Here is a 21,708-nt window from a genome sequence, read left to right on the forward strand (position 1 = left end):
TTATAAGAAAACCAGAAGCTATCTTCTGAGTCTGTCCGTTCCTACCTACAGACATTCACAGGAATCAAGGGGTCTTGTTTCTAGCTCTGTACTGAACTCTACTGTCTCCTTTAAGAAGCACAAGCAATGTGTGTGAATTTTTTATGTGTATATATACTTTGTTTGACCTCCCCATTTATGACAAACTAGGCCACATAAATCACACACACATTTACACACACACCTCTTTCCAATGGAATATAAACAAAAAACTCTTTAGATGAGACTAAATTCACATTTTATCAGGTGACTTTGAAAAGTCACTGGTGGGGCTTTACAGTTGACCAGAGATGTTCTTAGCCACTGAATTTTGCTCCTTGGAACAGCTTGTGAAACAGATATTGATGGAAGTCCATTAAGCCTTAAAGGCCTTTCAAATCCTGAATCTCATTCTGAGAACAGGGACTGATGGGGTATTTTCATTTTCTAGTATGTTGACTACTTTGCCCTTAAGTCTACAAAGGACTATACTAGGGGTAAGTTGTCCGCTCTGCTTTTAGTTCCATATCTGCCATAAGGTGATCATCCTCACCACCTCACCTGCCACACGTGGCAACATGATCACTCCCAGGGCAACCTCCATCTTTGGTTGATTCTGATTAGTAGTGAAGTTCACAAATTCTCCAACGTGCATTTGCAAGAAGGCCACAGAGGGTAACACCTTCAAGGTGTCCAATATTGGTTGTATATATTGGAAATAGCAAAAACAACACAATCAGATCCTTTCACATGGACAATATGAATGACAGGGCTCACAGAGAAGGTGCATCATTGCACCTAGTATTTCTTCCTCTAAAGAATGTAACAGGCCTGCTGTTTATCCCAATTTTTGGAGTTATAATGTGGCTAAAGAAGAAAGACATTATCTGGCATCTACACAATTTATTAAGTCTCCATTAATAAAGACACTATCAATGTTTCTCCTCCTTGAAACATTAAAAAGTCAAAAATACAAAGGCCTACTTAGTCTGCTCATTCTAAAGATAAGGACATGGAGTCTCAAAGAGATTAAGCAATCCACAATCTTTCCTGGCTAGGAAAAGCATAGATAGCTTCTGTAACCCTAGCTACAGGCAGTAGTTAATAAAAACAAATTTAGAAACTAAGTACAAATTTAAAATATTAAAATTAAAAATTTTTCATTGTACATTAATGAGGAAGGGGAGAGCCAGTTCCAAAAGGTTATATACTGTATGATTCTATTTATGCACCATTTTTGGAATTACATTTTAGAAAGGGAGGTTAGACTAGTGGCTGCCAGGGGTCAGAGACAGGGACAGTGATGGGGGCCAGTAGGCTTTGGCTCTGAGTTTATTGGCAAAGAGCAGGGTGAGTGAGTTTAAGGTCAGATATTCTCCACTGAGCCAACTACAAGGAGAACTTGGCTTCAGGGACAATTTCTCAGCTTAGTTTTCACCCTGGAGAAATAAAGTGAAGTTGAATCATTTCCAAATGGTTAGTGTGATATTAGGATTAATATCCAGGTATTGCTGGTGAAAATGAATTTATTACACGTTGGTGCTACAGAGAGTAAACTGGACTTTAAGGTGACAGTGGAGGTTACTAACAAAACCTGCACACGATTGCATCTGATTTGTGGAAAGACAGGATGACCAGATGGCTTGGGAAGTGGAGCTGATAAAAGAGCAATTCCAGCTTGGTCTGGCTCAGTTCTCTCTGAGCTGGTGACTATTTGCCGACAACATGCCAATGGCAAGGACAGAGATATACAAAAAAATTGGCAAACAAAGCAAGAGGAAAGTGAGGGGAAGAGACAGCATAGCGCAAGGATTCACAGCTCAAATGGACTGTGTTTGTCCTCTGCCCAAGAGGGGCTCTGAGCAAGGTTCTCAGTCTCCATGAACTTGAGATTCTGTCTGCAAACATACTACAACAGTGATCCCCTGTCTAGCCTATGTTACCAGGTTGTTGGGAGGAACACAGGGAATTACGTAAGTCAAAGTATTTTGTATGCATTTAGATCCAATGCAAATGCAAAGATCAGTGATGTGATTTGCCAAAATTCTTACTAGGGGTCCCTAAATAAATCTGTCGCTATGAATCAGCACGTAATTTAATTCAGTCTGAAGGTTGGTTGGTTGATGGCCTTCAAGGGACCCTGGCTGTGAATCAGGTCTTGAAAACAGCTGCTGCCCTCACATGAATTTACATCCAGGGTCATTACAACTGCAGGGGAATGGAGCATGATGGGTCATCTGAGCTAAGCTCTCATAACTTCTGTTGAAATTTGTTTCCATGGCTGATCTTTGGCCCAAGGTTATACGTATAAGAAGCCTTTAGTAACAAACAAATGCTAACCTAATTTGGTAAGTTTTTTGCTCTCTTTTTCCATTTAGGAAATTTGGTAAGTAGGTTCAGAAATACTGGACAAGAGAGGGTAAACTATCACAGTTGGTAACAGCCTAGCCCGAGGCCCTCTGGGAGGGAAGCAGTTATTTGAGCTAAAAACATCTGAAAATAGCACAGTATGTTGGCTTTGGACACAGGCAGTTTTGTGAGTGACCTAGCTTTATCCTCTTCAGTCATTGTTTCCTCACCTATAGAGTGGTGCTTTTCTTCTAGAATTGTCCTGAGGACTAAGGAGAGGATCAAATATGGAACATGTGGCAAAGAGTAGGAACACAACAATCAGGATACTTTCTTTTTTTCTTACTCAAAAGATACAAAGAAGGTGCCATAGCTCCTTTAAAAAACCTTCCAAGACTTTTTTCTGAAAGTATGAAAATAGGATCCTTGCATAGCCGAACTAATTCTCTTTGGAGCTCTGGAAATGCAGCTTGTCAAACTCGGGATTTGGTAGCAGATAAATACAGATTCATATCCATGCTCCACTAACTACAAGCTGTTTGATTTTAAGCATGTTAATCTCTTTGAATCTCAGTCTACTCAAGTGTGAAAAGTTTATTATTATTAGAAATATGGCTGTTGAGAAAGGTTAAATAGGTAGTGTAGTGTCTAGGACTACAGTCAATATTATTTACTGTCGTGTGTGAAGGAAGGAATGCACAAATAGGAAATTTCATTCACAGACATTTTGTATAAGTATCAATCAGTCATCTCTGGTTCCACCTGTGCAGTACCTTCCTACTGATAGCATTCAACAATAGTTCACATGAAAGGACTTGGGGGGCCACATATGAGTCAACAGGGTGATGTGACTACCAAGAAAAAAGAAGCTATATAATCCCAATGCCAGACCTGGGCTTGAACAAGTTGGAAAGTGTGCCAAAGGGAACAAGCAGGTTGGTGAAATGGCAGGAAAGACACCCTTTGAGAGCTGTGTGAGGAACTGGGGTAAAAGGAACTCAAAATGAGTACAAATAACCAGAATTTGAAGGGCTGATATGTGAAAGGGTGATTTCATTTATTGTCATTTCTCAGACGGCAGAAATCAGACCAATGGGTAGTGGTCTGGGGATGAATTTCAGCTCAATACAAAGAATGTACTACTGACAATGAAGCCATCCTATGATAAAGCAGCTATTCCTCAGTGAAACATGGTCCTCTAGTATGAGGGGACCTTCTTTCTAGGATCTGGCACCAGGGGTGGGGAGCAGGAGGGGTGGGTGGGCTGGTCTTGCTTTACAAGTCTAAAATTCTAACTATGATAGACCCATAACTGCTCCAACAGAAGCAGTCTCCTGCTAGCGAGTGATTATGTGTCCCTGTTCTCTATTGCAAATCCTGGGAGCATCATAATAAGAAAATATCTTACCTCAATTCCAGGTACAGTTACAACAACAAATGAACTGTCCAAAACAGGTATTTGGCAAATACATACTGCTCATCTACTCTAAAGGAGGATATCAGAAGTGTAAAACCAAATTCTTTTTGTGTAACTTTATACCAACAGTATAGTAGAGAAAGGAAGATGTTACCACCACTAACACTTAAATACTGATTTTGAAATAAAAAATGATTGTTTCCAATTCGACAGTATTTAATATCATAAATCTGTTTCCTTATCTGTAAAATGGGGGTGACAATGATCTCTGTGTATTCAATCATCAATTCAACAAATAGGTGAATTTCTTTTATGTATCAGAGCTGGGAACAGATGTCATACAACTTTCATGGGCTTACATTCTAGTGGAGAAATGTAGCAATAAACACAATAATTAAAGGTATGTCAGTGTGGACATACCAGGAGAAAGTTCTGAGAAAATAAATCAGGAATTGGGACAGGGAGGGAGAAATGATTTCTGTCAAAGGATTAAGTGGGATAATAAGGGTAAAAGTTACTGCATTGCCTGGCTGAATAGAAAGTCTTTAATCAGTGTTAGCTATTATTACCAGGAAGACTTCTGAGCTTGAAGGACCTACAGCTACAAACTTATCATCCCACTGCTGAGTTATTGAACAGTTGAGTTGCATTTAAAGTCAAAAGCAAAAGGATACTGATATTTTGGGCAGTTGAAATAAAGGAATTATTGAAAATGCCATGACTTTGGGTTCTGGCATTGCCTAAGTTGGGCAAGGATGCTGATAAGACTCTTAAAGGAAATTCAGAAATGTAGAAACCAGAGCTTGAACTAAATTACATAAGATAAGTGAACTGACTTTTCTAAGCCTTAGTTACTCCCCAGTTTGAAGAGGACTGTCACACCTTAGTGGTACCATGTGAAATGATGGGCACAAACAGTAGAGTTTCCATTATTACTACTACTGTCCGAACAAACTCACTGGGATTTTCAGAGTAGGGAGAATGAAGAAACAAAGCAGTATTCCTCAGGAGGGAACATTCCACAATTATGTGTTGCTAGGAGTTGGACTAAGGTCACTTGTTTTGAGAATCAGGAAAACAGAAGGAAGCGTTCAAAGGATTAAATGCTCAATCCAGTGCTCAGATTTGCTAACTCCTTGGCTGTAGTCTTCAGAATTCCAGAAGATGCAAACAAAGGCACACTGATTCACTCAACAGAGTTCTTCGTACAAACCTGAGGATTTAGCCAAGAAGCAGTCCAAAAGGATTTATGAAGTGTGCTTCCCTCCACAGGGCCTGCAAGTCAAGGAGATATACAGGCTCCTTTTAATCACCTATTTTCCCAGAGACCTCTGTAGCATAGTCCCTCTGCTTCTCACCACTGTGACTGAGTGTCCTGGAAAATGAGAATTTAATTTGTGTTGAACTTTTTCTCATGGGGACAGCTTTATAAAGAAGGATCTCTTTGTGCTTTCCCTGAGGGGGAAATTAAAAAGTGTACCCCTATCAGTCTCATTTCTACATGTTCTTTGGGGTATTTATTCATGTTAGTGGCTTTCCACTATCCCCCTTTCTCAAGACAAGGTAAGCTATTTCTAGAATTGGAGTCCCTCAGCTCACGACAGATAGCACCTTTCTCTGCTGTGAGGGGACTTGCATTCAGCAATCTTCCTCTTTCAGGGGTGTCTAGAACCACATGGCAGCTAGAACCACCTGGAGTAAAGCAGCATCAAGGGACAAAGTGAAACTGCTACTCTACATGTGTTCTCCTTGAGCTGAGGTGATAGGCCAGTGTCCTCTTATTTCCAAATCACCAGGAACTGGTATTTTCATACATACTAGGAAAAGTTTGACATGAAAATACAAGACAATGTTTTTATTGCTAATTCATCAGACATAAAATTGCTGTCAAATTGCTACAAGTTCTTAAATTTCTGCTTGTCTTCTATATTACTCTAGTCATATCTCGCAGTATGAGGTCATTGTTGAGCCATATACTTAAAACAAACAACACATAAAGTAATTTTATCCCCTTCACATAGGGTGAAAAAATGCTGTATTTACTGCAGTCGTTGGCACATAAATATCTGCTATTTTAGTTTCTCCTAGGTAGTGAGAAAAAGGGAGTATTAACTGGCAGACTGAGATGCAAATCTGATGGGCTTAGTTTTTCAAAACTCTAGACTCCAACACCTATTATCAGTGAAGGAATAGTATCCTTCTGTATACTATGTGCATTATTCACACTATTTTTTGTTCTTTTTAAATAAGCTCGTCATGACATATTCGATTTCAAACCCAGTTTGAAAACTGCTAGTACTCCCAATCTTGATACTGAGGAGATGAACAACTAGTTCCTGCCAGTTGTTCACAAGTTAGTTAGTTTCTAACAGTGTTTCACAACTTAATTTCTGGACAGGACTGACATTATTAAAGGAAGGTGAATCTGAGATTTTTCATTTTTACTTCCTTGGCTCTACAATGGTATATTCTTCATAAGACTAATGGTCACAAAGAATAGTCACATTTGTGGGTAACCTGGCCTCGCTCCACTGGGTAACCTAGAAGTATCACTGGATAAACGCCTACCAATCCTCATGTATTTTTCTCTTATGCAAGTATGCCCAAGAAAGTTTCTTTACTGGATTCTGCTGTCTTGCTAAACTGCTTTTTTCTTTTTGGGTCATTAGTGGGAATCAAGAGGCAACTAGAAATATTTAATGGGTTCCTATTCCTTCACATTTTAGAAGCAAAGTACAAAGTTAGGGAACTTCCTAGGGGAAGAATGACTTTCTGTATGAATGGGGTATTTGTAATCCCTTTAACAAATAATGTTAACTGTTTTGAACTGCAACTCAGCAAAGACTAAAACATGGATTTCTAAAAACATTTATATATGTGCTCTAACCTCCCCTTTCCTCTTGAGAACACCTCAAACTGATCTCTTATACCAATTTGAATTATCAGAATTTCATTTTGATGCACTTTAATCTTATACAGGTGTACTTTTCACTTGCTTCTCCTTGTGCTTCACGTATTGTTTTTCACTAACGGAAGGTCTGTGACATTGAAGGTCTTGTATTGAGGTGGCTAGCTTTTCTTATCAATAAAGTATTTTTTTTAAAGATTTATTTATTTGTACATACAGAACTGGGGTACAGGCCAGAGGCTCAGGGGTGGCGAGAGGATTCACCAGAGACAGAGTGGGGAGCAGAACAGGCAGATCGACGAAGTACACTGCTGAGGGGAGCAGTGGACTGGTCAGGAGAGGTCTGCCACGCCCTGTGGTCACCTCCGGGGCAGGCAGGAATCGAACTTATGCAGAAGTGGCTTTAGCTTCTCAGTGCTGTGCATTAACCCGCTGCGCTACCAGGGAGGGCCACAATAAAGTACTTTTAATGGTGTGCACTTTTTAAGGACATAATACTATTTATTGCACTTAGCAGACTACCGTATGGTGTATATGTAATTTTTGTATGCACTTGGAACCCCAAAATATTTATGTGACTTGCTTTACCTAAGTATTTGCTACATCACAGTGACCCGGAACTGAACCTACAATCTCTCTGCAGAGTGCAGGTATTCAATACGAATCCCTGCACTTTTCTCTAGCTTGAGGTGAGGCTGGAGGATCCAGGGGTGGAAGAATGAGGTGGTCTCTTTCTCATTCCTTTTTCTCCTTCTCTGGGAGATTACTTTCTTGGTTGTTTCCTTTTATAGCCATGTACAGGGCATTTTAGATGACCTCTCCAGAAAAGTTCTGTCTTCATGGTAATGCTGGCTTACTTCACCACAAAATTCAAAAGAGGGTGTCCCTATGAACCACACACCTAGGTTAGGATGAGTTTTCTCACTGGCCAGAGGTATGTCATTGACAACCTTGGTATCACCCACCTGCTAGTGCACGCCTGGGGCACATCCATTACTGTTGAGAGGTGCAGCCAAGTCCATCCAAGGTATTTGGGGGATGTTCTGGCAGGCACTACCTAGGATACATTAAATCTGAAGCCACTGTCTAGGGATTCTCTTGAAAGCACAGTATCCAGGAAACCTCACACCACTGTCCCAACTACAGCATTTCTTTCCTCCCTTAGTTTTGCAGAGACTAGGGATGGGAGCTCTTTCTGGAATAGGGCTCACCAACTTTCAGACAAAAGATGATCTCCAAGTTGAATGTTTCCTTTCTCTGAGTAAGGCTTCCCCAAAAGTGTAAAGGGTGAGGTCAATTTATGGCTCTGCTAAAATAACTTTTTGAAAAAACTCAGCATCAAAGTGCTGGCCACAGAGTTGGCTACAGAAAGGTAGGGATTTTAAACACCTTGGTTTTAACCACCAGCTCTTCTCAACCATTCTTAGAAAACAGACTCCACATAGCATCTCATATATTAGAGTTCTACTGTGAATTACATGCAGGAACTGTAAACCAACAGTGGAAAGTATTTGTGCCTGCTCTCAGGGAGCTCACAATCTAACAAGTCATTAAACACACACACATACTCTCATACATCTACATAGCTCAGCTGTGACAAGTATTCTGCAGAAAAGCGTGCAGTGGTGGGTGTCAGGGAAAGATCTCTAAGAATTAACTAGAGTCCACAGGAGAAGATATAACTAGGTGAAGTGATTGGTAACTGTGTCTCAGGCAGGAGAAAATGCAGCTGAGGGAGCGGGTGGATTGCTTCCCTGGACAAAGCATGGACTGATCAACTGGGATGGAAAGATGGAACTTGGGAGGTAGGTGGTAACTAAGTCGCTTGGACCTTGGAGAACACATATGAAGGACAGCAGTCTTAATGTCTAGAGTAAAAGAAGTCACCAGACGGGTTTAAAATCAGTGACGCTACCATCAACTTTTCACTTAAAAAGGTTATTACAGCTGCACAGTCAAAAGTCCAGGCTGGGGGGAGGAAGATAGTGTGTATGGTGGTAAAAATTAAATACTATTAACATACACTGAGTCTAAGCAGTATTAGAAAACCCTGGAAATATTTCTAAAGCTTCACAACTGAGAGCACTTTAAATGCATCGAAACAGGTAGATTATCTTTAATTACTTACTTGAAACCTCAGGCATCTTCACACTAAAGACGGCCCAAAGGAGAGAACCGTCAACAAAACCCTGTTGTCAGCTACATGAGTACAATTACCTTAAAATGTTTTGGAGATGGTGGTAAAATAGACATTTAAACCATTTTTAAAGTAGTTTGGTGGCATTAAGTACATTCCCACTTTTGGAGAGCCATCATCACCTCTCCAGAATGTTTTCATCTTCTCCAATCAAGTGTATACCCACTAAACATGAACTTCCGCTGCCCCTCATCTTGCCCTGGGCAAACTCCACTCTACTTTCTGGTTCATGAATTTCACTTCCCTAGGATCCTGGTATGAGTGGAATCCCACAGTATTTGTGTGTGTGGGGGGGTATGATTTATTTTACTTAGCATATCGGGAAGATTTATCCATATTGTAGCAGGTGTCAGAAGCTTTGCCTTTTTAAGGCTGAGTAATATTCTGCTGTTTACATATGCATTTTGTGTATCCATCATCTACCAATGGGCACTTGGGTTGCTTTTCCTTTATTGATCGTCACTGTGAACATGGCTGTATAAGTGTTTGAATGCTTTCATTCACTTGATTAACCAAAAGTGGAATTGCTGGGTCACATAGTATTTCTATGCTTAATTCCATTCTTCCCATTCTCACAAACCTCAGCTGCAGACTAAAATGAATTCATCAACCAAACATGTTGCATTTTAATCAAAGCAGTGGAAAAAACCTGTCAGCTTTCTCTTGCATCACTTTTCACTTAACCTGTTGGAACATCTTACATCTATGAACTATCTCAAAGATGCCAAGGATCTCCAGGCTGAGGCAAGCCTTCTAGAGCTCTTGCCACAGTCTCAGCTTCAGGGTTTCCTATTGACAGAAGACAAGACTTAGTAAGATTCTGCATGTAGAAGTGCAGTGGTAGCTCTGTACAACCAACCCTCAGATTTGCCACATCCCATAGGACTGACTGAGGTCAAAGTCGGGTAAGTATAAAACCCGAGTTTTTATAAAACTAGTAATGGGAAAACAAGAAGATCAGGGAAGGTGCTGAAACCCTCACCACAGCCAGCAACTGCACAATCTATCACTCCCTGAAGCACTTTTTTCCACCTGTTATAACATTGAAACTGGAGTGATTCAAATTACTTAGGAATTCACCAATCCCAGTACTTTCCTTTCTTAGAAGCTCTTCCAGCATTTCTGTCAGAAATTCCTTTTCTGTTTAAGGGAACAGAAAATTCCAAGGAATTTCAGGGCTGGTAGCAAAATACATAATAGGGCAGAGCCAAGCTTCCCTATAATTAATCAGAAACATAGCCCAGAGGCTGAAGTTTAGAAAAATTCTTAATATACGAGGTCATGTGAAGGTACTGGGCCACAATGTAGTCAATGCTATGAGGAAAACACTTCAGGGCCCAGATTTGGTCCCAGAGGTTACTCCCAGGCATGGTTTCCCTTGGGTGCAGGAGAGAGGAGAGAGATTAAAGAGAGTTGTGGTGTTAATCAACAAAGGAAAACTGTGACCAGGAAATGTCTGAGGACTGGCAAGATGAAAGGTGAAACTCAAACTTTCATCTTCCTTTCTTTCTCATTATGTGCCAGTAAAGAACCTTTTGATACAACTGGCCCAGTCTGGAGACTCCCTGGTGGCTTAGGGGTTAAATCTCAGTGCTTAAATCTCAGTGCTATCACCACTATTGCCTGAGTTTAATCCCCAGCCAGGGAACTGACCCACATGACAGAACTCTTCTGTCTTGCCCGCTGCTCCCCTCAGCAGTGTATTTCAGTAAATCTTCCTGTTCTACTCCCTACTCTGTTTCTGGTGACTCCTCTCACCCTTCACACCTCTGGCCTACACCTCACTTCTATGAAATAAATAAATAAATATTAAAAAAAAAAATTGGCCCAACTCTAAGACACTGGGCCGTGTGGATGATTGGTTAAGGCTTCTGTATGTTCAGAGGTCACACATATGGCTTCCCCTTCTCTGGCTCTTCTTGCCCTATAATAGAAAGGTCTTAACTTCAGTAGGTTCTCTGTTCTCTTTTTAGCTATATGGATTACTGCTTTGAGCTCCTATACCAATTGGCTGTGTGCAGTGTCTAGGGTCCCAGATACAGAAATTAGCCTGAGAAGAGGCAAGAGCCCCTGTTTAGGCATGGGGCCTAAATTACATGCAATTACCTGAGCTTTGTAGTGTACATGACATAAGGTCATGTACTTTTATTCCTACCTGCTGTTCTCCACCTATACAGCTTCCTTAGGAGTCTTGAGAGAGGAGGGACGTAGAACATCCTGGGCTTTTTGATAGCCCTCTTGCCCCCAACAGTATCTCTAGAGTAGGAAGCAGCTGAAGATGTGAGCATGGTTTAACTTCTTAGTCTTTTATGCAAACCTGATGTTAGCTTGGTTCTTTATAAGCTTCATATCACTGATTTGTTCTAGATGTCACTGCAGAAGTCCTTAACTGCTTGGTAGAAACAAATTATTTACATGTACAATGTAAAATTTATTTTCATATACAGTGACAGTAGCAGCAATTACATGGCATTCATCGAATATATTTTAAATTAGACTAGGTTCTAAAATTTTTTTATTTCTGAAATACTGTATGTCCCCATCCATTCCTTAAATACAAAGTAATTTTATTCATACAACATTATAAACAGTACTCAACATGTGGGATTTTTCTCCCTGTTTATGGTCATTTTAATTTTGAATATCATTTTATCAATTTTATTTTGAAAGTCATTATAATTTTGAATATCAAGTGTCAAGCTATTCCAATCAGGTTACCTTTCACATTTACCTTTTTTAAAATGGTAGAAATTTCTCTGAATAATGGCTCCAGAAGTAACCAACCCACACTTAATACTTACCTAATATTGGTCCCTTAAAAGTCCCAAACATTATGCCTGCTTAGTACAACAGTCTTTCTGCTGCTATGCAAAAGACCACCCAACTCCTCTTTATGCCATTTTACAAAATAAGAAAAAAACACATGGTGTGACATTCCTTCCATATTAAGAGAGGTATGATACAAGGATAGTGTAAGGCTTCTATGTCCCCTCCACCTGTTTCCCAGGCCTTTTTCATCTTCTATCTTCCTTCCAGGGCACGTGGGAACTCCTTTGATGGAAGGTAAGATGGCTGCCATCCTTCAGTTATCACAGTACTGTACCTTTAGAATGGACAGCATCAGCACTGTGATAACTGAGCCAGGGCAGCCTGTCAGTCACTGTGTCCGCCAGCAGCATCTTTCTTGGTGGCTGTATTACTCCCTCCGGAGGATCCCCATGAAGTGAAGGACTAAATGATCCCCTCTTCTGATTCTAGATAAGGGGAAGCAGCAGAAAAAGTAGGGTCAGAGCCCAGCATGGAGAGGCTGAAATATTCAAAGGCCCAGTAGAATTATATTAGAATGAGAAATGAACATATGATTTATACCTATTAATGAAGACGAGCAAGCATTTGTTGACAATATATGGAATGTGAAATAAGATTTCCTGTTCTACTTCAGTGTGTCCCTTTTGTGCAAGCATTCCCTGCCTCCATCTCCCTGACTTCGGTCATTCACATGAGATTTATTGAGGGACTACTATGTTCTAGATGCTCAGGAAATGAAAAACAGTAAGACATGGTCCCTGTCCTCAAAGCACTCATATTAATCATGGCAATAACACTACAGCTGTACAATATTTGATGCTTTCCTATGTGCTTTCTCATTTGGTAGTCCTCAGAACCTAAGGGGTTCTCCATGAATTGTTCACTAATTTATCAAAAAAAGTATTCTGGCAATAGGTTCAGTAACCATGTCCCATTCCATAAATAAAAAAAGCTAAGAGAGGTTAGGTGGTTTACCTGACCATAATACTACTTTATGGTGAACTTAGTCCTCAATCCTTATCTAGTAACGACTGACTCAAGTTTTTTCACAACACCCCAACATAGCCCTTCAACTTCATGAATTGAGTATTAAGTTTACAAAATGAAAAAGATTTCTGAAAACATTTACTTTTTGCTGAAGATTTTTAGTTTTCCCAATATCTCAGATCATGAAATAGAAACTAGTAGAGGTTTTATGGCTTAAGAAGAAATGCACATTAGCCAAAAAATGATGTTCACTGTTTGTGCTCTGAGTGCTAAGAACGTACTCATATTGAAGACACTGGAGATGACTATGTACTTAGTACTGTGGTGGGGTGATTTTCCCTATAGTTAATGTCAATTCTACTGTTATGGTAGTGCAGTAATTATCAACACTCTTTGGGATGCTTTACAACAAAATCAAAATAGATACACTTCATTTGAAATTATCTGTACCTTTGAGATGTACTTTGCAGTAATTTCAGGGATGAGTCTGACTTTTAATAAAGAGTACAAAAAGATTCTGAAATTAGAATTCAGGCTTCAAAATATCAACTTAATAAAACCATGATTCACTCGTTTTCCCCCCATCAGTCATAAGGTCTTAAGATATTTCATTATGAGTAGAAACTGACAGATATTTGAAAAATAATTATGTTTTCAATTAAGCATTTGTTCAGTTGCAAAGATTCATCATTTGCAACTTAGGAAGCACTGTATTTCGAACAAGCAGAGATGAATCAATTCTTTAAATGAGAAATCGGAAAGATGGAGGGCACAGTGAGTCTAAATCCACTATTAACTTCATGCAGTGAAACTGACCTGATCTGAAAACTAATATCCAATGAAATAATCTACCTACAAACAAGTTAAAATAACATTCTCTAATGTGCAAAAATATCTAAATGTTAAGAGGTCACTGTCTAGGTTTTATCCAGCTGATGTAATACAGAGTTGAAACACGAGAGGGCAATGAAGATTTTTTAAAAAAAAATTGGATCCCAAAACCTAAGGTTCCTGGAAATAGTTGCAGTTTCACACAAATTATAAACATCTGTTTTTACATGAACAAATATATTATGATTATTGGAGAATAACATTTAAGATACTTGATCCATCAAAAAGGATAGAAGATTACCACCTAACATTTCCTGGACCTAAGTCCTGTCAGCTGTGGAAAAGATGAATATTCTGAAATATTGCAGGGTAGACAACTATGGGAACAAATAAATAACTCTGATATTAACTTAGTAGTTATTAGCTTTGGAAAATATGAATACTGCAGGGTGGACAACTACAGAAACAATAACTCTGATACTACTTAGTAGTTATTAGCCTGTTCCTCACTAAGATTGAGTGCCAGTGCAGCTGAAAGGCTAAATATGCAGTCTACAAAGATGAACTTACAGCTTGTAAAGAGCTACAAATCTGAAATTCACTCTGCTGTCATGACCAAAAACAATACGACTAAACATCTTGGTACAGTAAGAATATTTCCTTATTCTTCTCTCATTTCATTTTTTTCTACCTGAAAGAAGGGGGTGGGTGGGGGAACCCAAGTGACCAAGTAATAATAAAAAGCAACCTGTTATTCTGTGAATACTTAATAATCTTCCAGAATAATCTAAAGGGGTTTTAAACTAATAAATTTAAAATTCATTTCATAAACCCTAATAAGAAATACTTCAAAAAATTAGGTTTTGTTTCCTCTTGGAAATTACTTTTGAAATGTACATTAAAAAAAATCAACTGTATCAGAAACACTTATTTCAATAAAGGTTTCTTATAAAAATCAAACTGTCTTGGGCCCTCCCTGGTGGCGCAGCGAGCTAAAGCACAGTACAAAGAAGCTTAAGTCACTTCTGCAAGAGTTCGATCCCCGCCTGCCCGGAGGAGATCCACATGGCACGGCAGACCTCTCCTGACCCGCCCGCTGCTCCCCTCAGCAGTGTACTTAGTGGATCTGCCTGTTCTGGTCCCCACTCTGTCTCTGGTGAATCCTCTCACCCTCCGCATCTCTGGCCTGTACCCCAGTTCTGTACAAATAAATAAATAAATCTTAAAAAAAGAAACTCAAACTGTCTTAACTTTAAAACAAATGATTATAAGAGTTCATGCATAGTAAAAAAAAAAAAAAAAAACTGTACTCATTGGAAGCAGGAGAAATTATAATGTAAAATTCTACCAGAAAGCAAACTGAATAGAAATACTAAAAACAACTGCTTTATGATACACGCAACAAGCATTACTATCTTGAATTTCAAGCAAGTCCAGCAAAGTGTATACTAAAAAATTTGCTCTCAGGCCCTCCCTGGTGGTACAGTGGGTTAAAGCACAGCACTAAAAAGCTAAAGCCAATGCAGCACTAGTTCCAGCCCAAGCCCCATAGTTGACCCACATGGCAAGGCAGACCTCTCCTGACCAGCCCGCTGCTCCCCTTGGCAGTGTACTTCATCAATCTGAGTGTTCTGCTCCCCACTCTGTCTCTGGTGAAGCCTCTTACCGTCTCTGCACCTCTGGCCTATACCCCAGCTCTGTATGCATAAATAAATAAAAATCTAAAAAAAAAAAAAATTCTTGCTCTCACACTTGTAGAACACACACACAAGCACACACACACCAAAGGGGGGGAGGAACCAAAACTATATTATGTAGCTCTTATGTATGGCTTGAAAATGTAAACATGATGATTCTGAACCTTTAAGAATTCTTTAAGTAGCTGTTTACATATTGAACAATTGCAGGTATTGTAAAGAAAGTTGCTAGCAATATAAAACATTTGAAAATATTTTAAAACTAAAATATTTCAGGCCTTCCCTGGTGGCTCAAGGGGTTTTAGTGCAGCACTGTGAAGTTATCTCAGCCATTGAAGCACAAATTCAATCCTGGGCCAGGGAGGTGACTCACATGGCACAGCAGACCTCTCCTGACCTGCCTGATGCACCCCTCAGCAGTGTATTTCAGTACATCTCCGTGTTCTTCTCCCCACTCTGTCTCTGGTGAATCCTTTCACCTCCCACATCTCTGGCCTGTACCCCAGTTCTGTATAAGTAAATCTTTAAAAAAATTAAAATATTTCAAACAGGCTTTTTAATTTAAATCTGTCAGTCTTTTACTAAACTAGGGTGTTTTTTTTTTTTTCAACTTGAAAACCGTACTTCAACTCAATTTGACATTGCAAAACATACAAACTGGACCAAACTGCAATGTTACAAAAATTGAACTGTTGAGGACCCTCCCTGGTGGTGCAGCAAGTTAAAGCACAGCCCAACAAAGCTAAAGCCACTGCAGCATGAGTTTGATTCCCAGGCAGGGAGGTGACTCACATGGCGTGGTAGACCTTTCCTGACCCACCCACTGCTCCCCTCAGCAGTGTACTGCTCTCCACTGTTTCCGGTGAATCCTCTCACTGGCATGTACCCCAGTTCTGCATGCATAAATAAATAAATCTTTTAAAAAAAATTGAACTGTCTATAAAAGATGCTCAAATGCCAACTACTGCTTTGTCAGAAATACACAGAAGCTGTATTTCTATTTTATTTCAAAGATTTGTTATATTCTTTGTTCGATAACTTGTGCCAAATATTAGTAGGAAGTCTGAGTAACAGACTTTTTTTTTTTTTAAAGAAGAAAGGAATTGGCTAAAATGGCAAGGAAAAGTCAAAGACCACAATCCAGTGCAAAGTCAGCCCTGATTCTGGCACCATAGCATCAACTGGGAGTAAATGAGGGCATGTCAGTGTTTTACTACTTTCAGCACTGTCTTCTGAACATTCTCATGTTGCAGTTTTAGCAGGTCTATAGAAGAAAGAGTCTATCAGAGTTGGTATGCATCTAATGACACTCATAAAGAGCACTGAACTTACTCATGTTGAACTGAGGTTTTAGTCCAAAAGCCTCCAGGATACTAAAAATTTACAAACAAATGGATTGGCCTATTTACTCTTTAAGAAGATATTCTAGTATGTGGTATGTCCTTCCTACACAAGTAATCAGCTTACATTATTTACATTATTTCTAGCCCAACTACTCTGCAGTTATTTTCTTTTCTGATTTTTCGCTAGATTGTACCTCCCCCCACCCATATTTTAGATTTTATAATAATTTGCTCACAAGTCAGTTATATTCTGATTTCACTTCTCTATTTTATTCTGTTAAAATATACCACCTGACTTCAAAATGACTCACCACAGCTAACCATCTCTAAAACCCTTATTGCCGCCTATTAATCTATTATTTCCTTTCAACTACAGCACTGCCATTTAAAACTGCCAAGCCTTAGACTCTCAAGTTCTCACTTTTCTTTTTAAAATTTATGTATGCATACAGAACTGGGGTACAGGCCCGAGGTGCCAGGGTGGTGAGAGGATTCACCAGAGACAGAGTGGGGAACAGAACAACCAGACGGACAAAGTACACTGGTGAGGGGAGAAGCGGGCAAGACAGGAGAGGTCTACTGCGCCATGTAGGTCACCTCCCTAGGCAAGACTGAACTCATGCTGAAGAGGCTGCAGCCAGCTTGGTAATGCTGTGATTTAACTTGCTGTGGCTCCAGGGAGGGCCCTCATTTCTCCTAATGGACAGCTAAAGGGAGCAGTATTGAAGATTTGCACTAATCCTTGATTCTAGACCCTGGGTCTGTTCCAGAAAAACAATTATATTCCTCTTTTCTGTAGAGTCCACCATGCTCAGTTTCTAGTCCTACACCTGTCAAGTGAACAAATTTCTACTTGTAGCATACACCACAGTGGCATTGCATTCATTCAGAGCACTACCTTATACCGATTTAATTTGGCTCTGTTTACATACTGTTTCCTCCAATCAACAGTATCATCCCTAATGTTACAGTCTGTTTTTTGCATGTCCCTTCACAACACTAAGCAGGGTCCTTTCTACATAGTACAATTTCAGCGGATATTGAATTAAATGATAAGCCTCTTCAATTCTCAGGAATTACTAAAGTACATGTTCAATTGCAGCCTCTACCTGTTTGATCTTAGGCAAGGTACTTAACAGTTTGTTATCTATAAAATGGGAGGTACTAAATGGTCCTAAAGTTGCTTTCAGTGCCACTGATGGGATGCTATTGCATCCAGATCCCAAAGACAGCACTATTCCTATTCAGTCTTACGCTTTTTTTTTTTTTTTGAGGAAAGAAGTCAGCAACCTTATGGGTCCAATTACCACCAGTAGAATATGTTATCAGTGCAGCAAGTAAAAGGAGAGAAGGAAAATTAATGACAGTAAGTAGTTAATTGGGACCACCAAGATGCCACTAGGTGTCACAACAATCATTGTGCCATACACTGTTCCCTGAATGCCTAGGAACCTTAGACAAACGCAACTATAGATAAGTGGATGATTCCCTGAGTTTTCCCGTGACACCCCTCTAGTATTCTGTACATTTGCAGTGACCATTCTTGAACAGAGGATGCTCCCTGTATGGGAAACTATACAACAGTCACTAATAGGTCTCACATTCTATAACAGTAACTCTTGGAATTCTCAAATATCCACATGGAAAATAGCAAAGGCATACAAATGGTTGACAAACATGAAATAACTGCATTCCATGCAATCACTCTTTTGAAATTAACCCATGGACACAAAGGAACATGTTATAGGCCAGCACTGTCCAAAAGGAGTAAATTGCAAGCCACATATTATTTAAAATATTATAGTAGCCACATTTTAGAAACATTTCAAAATAGACAGGTGAAATTAACATTAGTCATATATTTCATTTATTTCAATATATTATCATTTGAACATGGAAGCCATATAAAATTTGTGATATTTTACTTTCCTTTTTTGTATTGTCTTTGAAATCCAGACTGTGTTTTAAATATTTTACACTGATAACAGATTTCAATTTGAGTACTAAATTTTCCTCAGAAATACTTAATCTATATTTAGATTTCATAAAATTTACAGTTTAAAAAGTAGATCCATATGCCCCAGTTTCCAAATATTTAAGTTTTCCAATAGCCCAATCTAACAGCAACATTAAAAATTAAGTAATTTTAAATTTAGTTCTTTATCACTCTAGTCAGATTTCAGGTGCTTAATACCACAAATGCCTAGTGGCTACCATGTTAATGTAGGTCAGACAATTCTGTCACTGAATTCTTTAATTCTGTACAGGATTAAAAGACATGCTACCTGATCAATCAGCAAGTCCTCCACAGCACCTCAAAGGTACTCAAAGTATGCCAATAATTTTCTGTCACACCTGCAATAATTAGATGTCAATATCCCAGGGATGACCATTTATGAAGCAGCCTTCCCAAAAACAAAACAACTTTTTTTGTTCAGAGAGACAGGCACAATTCAATTCAGGGGGGGAATGGAGACACCGAAATTCAAAGATATAAAGTTCATTTCTGAGGTGGGAAATCTTGACCCGTTATTTCTTGCCCAGGACATTAGTCATCATTAGACATTACAGTCATTGTTTTTAATAAGCCTCTCATCTTCCATACTCACAGCTGTTATTACTGTATTCTCAGGTTCTTAGCCTTCCTCAAGGCTCCCTGCTAACTTCCCCCACAATCTTCACATTCTCTAGCCAATTCTAGTGCATATTCCAGGAGACCCTCTTTAATTCATTGAAAAGTGCTTGTTACCGTTGACATGCAGAAACATCTGAATAATTCAATAAATGACTCTTGAAATATCCTATTAATCATTCATTGGTCTAGGTACCCAAGTTATTTGAGAAAAGCTTTTCTGAAAATACATGTAAAGTCTCCCCCTACCCTTTCCCCAAAGGAACCAATTACAAAATGCTCCAGCTTTCTATTCCCATGTCAAAGTTCAGTGTTCCTACTGTGGTTGATTTTAAAAGTTGATCTTCTAAAGGAGCTGGATTCCTAAGGTAGTTCTATTTTCAGCCTTCTTCCTGTTCTGAAGCTAAAGTTGGAAGGGCTTAGGTGGTGATGTCATGGAAGGGAGACGACCGGCAAATTTTACAGAAGGGTCTTCTCCAGCACCTCTGGGAATGCTCATATGGGGGCCAACTAGGACGAATGTTCACTTATCATCTCCCCAGCCTCCCTCTTCAGTTCCAGTTATTTGTTAGCCAGCAATAAAGTAAGTCAAATAAGCTTGCAAACATATTTACAGAGTTTACTTCTAATGCATGTCAAAATGAAAAGACTGGGGAGAAGGAAAATGTCTCACTCCAGGGAAGAGGGGAGACAATTTCTCTCCATCCTTCACTCTCACTTCCCCAAATAGCTATCATAGGAATAGTGGCCAAGAGGGTGGGAAGGGCAGCTTGCAACAGGGAAAGGATTATAATTCTAGAGGCTTGAAGAGGGAAATGCTGCTTGGGAGATTCAGCTCAGAAAGGGGACCCTTAGGTCTCTTTTTTTACACTGTTTCCTCCTCCTTTTTGGAATGGTTAGTTCTGGGGCTGGGTGTGCCTTATGCTTGGGAAGCTTGTTTGGCTCTGGAAAACTAAGAGGGGCCAGGGTGGGGCTTAGGGAAAAAGTCATAGAAAAGCTGCTTGGTTCTAATTCTAGGTTAAGTAAGGCAAAGAAAGAAGGGAGCTGTAGGGGATGATGAGTGGGTGATTCCATAAGAAGACCCAGTGAAGAACTAAAAAAAAATCACACTGGGGCAAAGGCGAGTTCATCTCTCTTTCTCTCTAGCTGCTTGATTGGTGAGCTAGGTCTGGGGGTGAACGAGAAAATTCCAACCTATCCTTAGACCACAACTTGCACAGGAGAAGGATGAATGTGTGCTCTGCTGTGCAATCAGCAGGTGAAAGAAGCACTTTTGGCTGAGTCTTGGATGGGGTAAGCTAAGAAATCTAGAGAACAGAGGCGTCTCTGGTTTCTCTGCTAACCTCCCTTTAAAGCAGGAAAAACACAGGTATGGTCCTTCTCCAAGAAGGTGGCAGCAGGCGTGCCGGTATTTGAGTGAAGGAAAAGATTCCTTGTCCCGGGAAGGCAGGGAGAAGTCCTGGGGTCAGCTCCGGCCAGGAGTAGGCAGTCGCAGCCAAGGCCCCTCCCCCCTTTTCGTAAACCATCCTAGCCCGGCATAAATTACAGCAAGGCACCCTCCACCCCAATAACGTTTCTAATAAAAGAAGCAGTCTTTCATGGCCACATTTGAAAATAAAAACCTGCAAGCTCTTAATGATGGAAATAAACAGTTGAGCCTGGAGAGAAGCGGGAAAAAATTGGGGATGGGAGAAAGAACGTGCAGAGAAATCGAGGTTTCCCCGCCCTCCCAGCACACCCCCGCCCTTCAAAACCCGGGAGATTCTGCGTGGCAGGTTACAAGCTAAAAATGTCACTTTGACAGACCCCCTTCTTTCCTCCCTGCGCCCATTCTTCCTCCTACCCCAGGGTCCAGCGTCCCGGCCTGGTGGTAGCGATGAGTCCCAGAGCGTCGCGCGGGGCTCGCCCTTACCCCGGACCGCCGCCGCCGCCGCGGGGACTCCGGTCTTCCTCTCTCCTCCCTCCCTCATCCTCCTCCTCCTCCTCCGCCGCCGCCGCCGCCTCCTCGCAGACTCCTCCCGCCGGATCCTTCATGTAAACAACATCCAGGCTCTATTTACAGTCGCCGCCGGACGGCGAGGGACCCACGCCAGCACCCTGGAAGAAGGCGGGGGTGGGGGAAAAGCGAGTGCGCAACATTTACACACACACACACACACCCCGCCCCGCCCCTCCGCGCCGCTCCCCCTCCGGAGGGCCGAAGCAGGGTGCCGAGGGGCTCCTCGTGCCGGTCCAACCTGCGCGGCTCTTGACACCTCAGCGGGGGCCTGAGGGGAACAGCGGAACTGCTCACGGGCGAGGTCTACCACCCACCCCGCAGCAAAACACACACACCCCAACAACAACAAACCCAGTCCAACAACACCCTTGAAGTCGGAGTGGGAGTGCGGGGCCCGCAACCCCCTGCCGCCCCCGCCCCGAGCCCCGTTGCCTACCCAGAGGTGACGAGCTGCGAGAGGTGCCCGGAGCGGCTGAAGAGAGGCGGCCAGCGCCGGGCAGCGGCGCACCCTCGGCCCCCACC

At 40.8% G+C, this 21,708-nt stretch overlaps 1 long non-coding RNA gene across 1 annotated transcript; it reads right to left on the reverse strand.

Moving 5' to 3' along the window:
* Positions 1–12,029: 12,029 nt before the first annotated feature.
* On the reverse strand, positions 12,030–21,098 carry LOC105853413. The gene is made up of 3 exons (XR_001145274.1): positions 21,031–21,098; positions 18,841–18,910; positions 12,030–12,143 (listed from the first exon to the last, which is right to left on the reverse strand). It is a non-coding gene; the product is annotated as an uncharacterized LOC105853413 (long non-coding RNA).
* Between the last annotated feature and the right edge of the window lie 610 nt (positions 21,099–21,708).

This window comes from Condylura cristata, unplaced genomic scaffold (genome assembly GCF_000260355.1).
Source record: "Condylura cristata isolate star-nosed mole 26May11 unplaced genomic scaffold, ConCri1.0 scaffold00008, whole genome shotgun sequence".
NCBI lineage: Eukaryota > Metazoa > Chordata > Mammalia > Eulipotyphla > Talpidae > Condylura > Condylura cristata.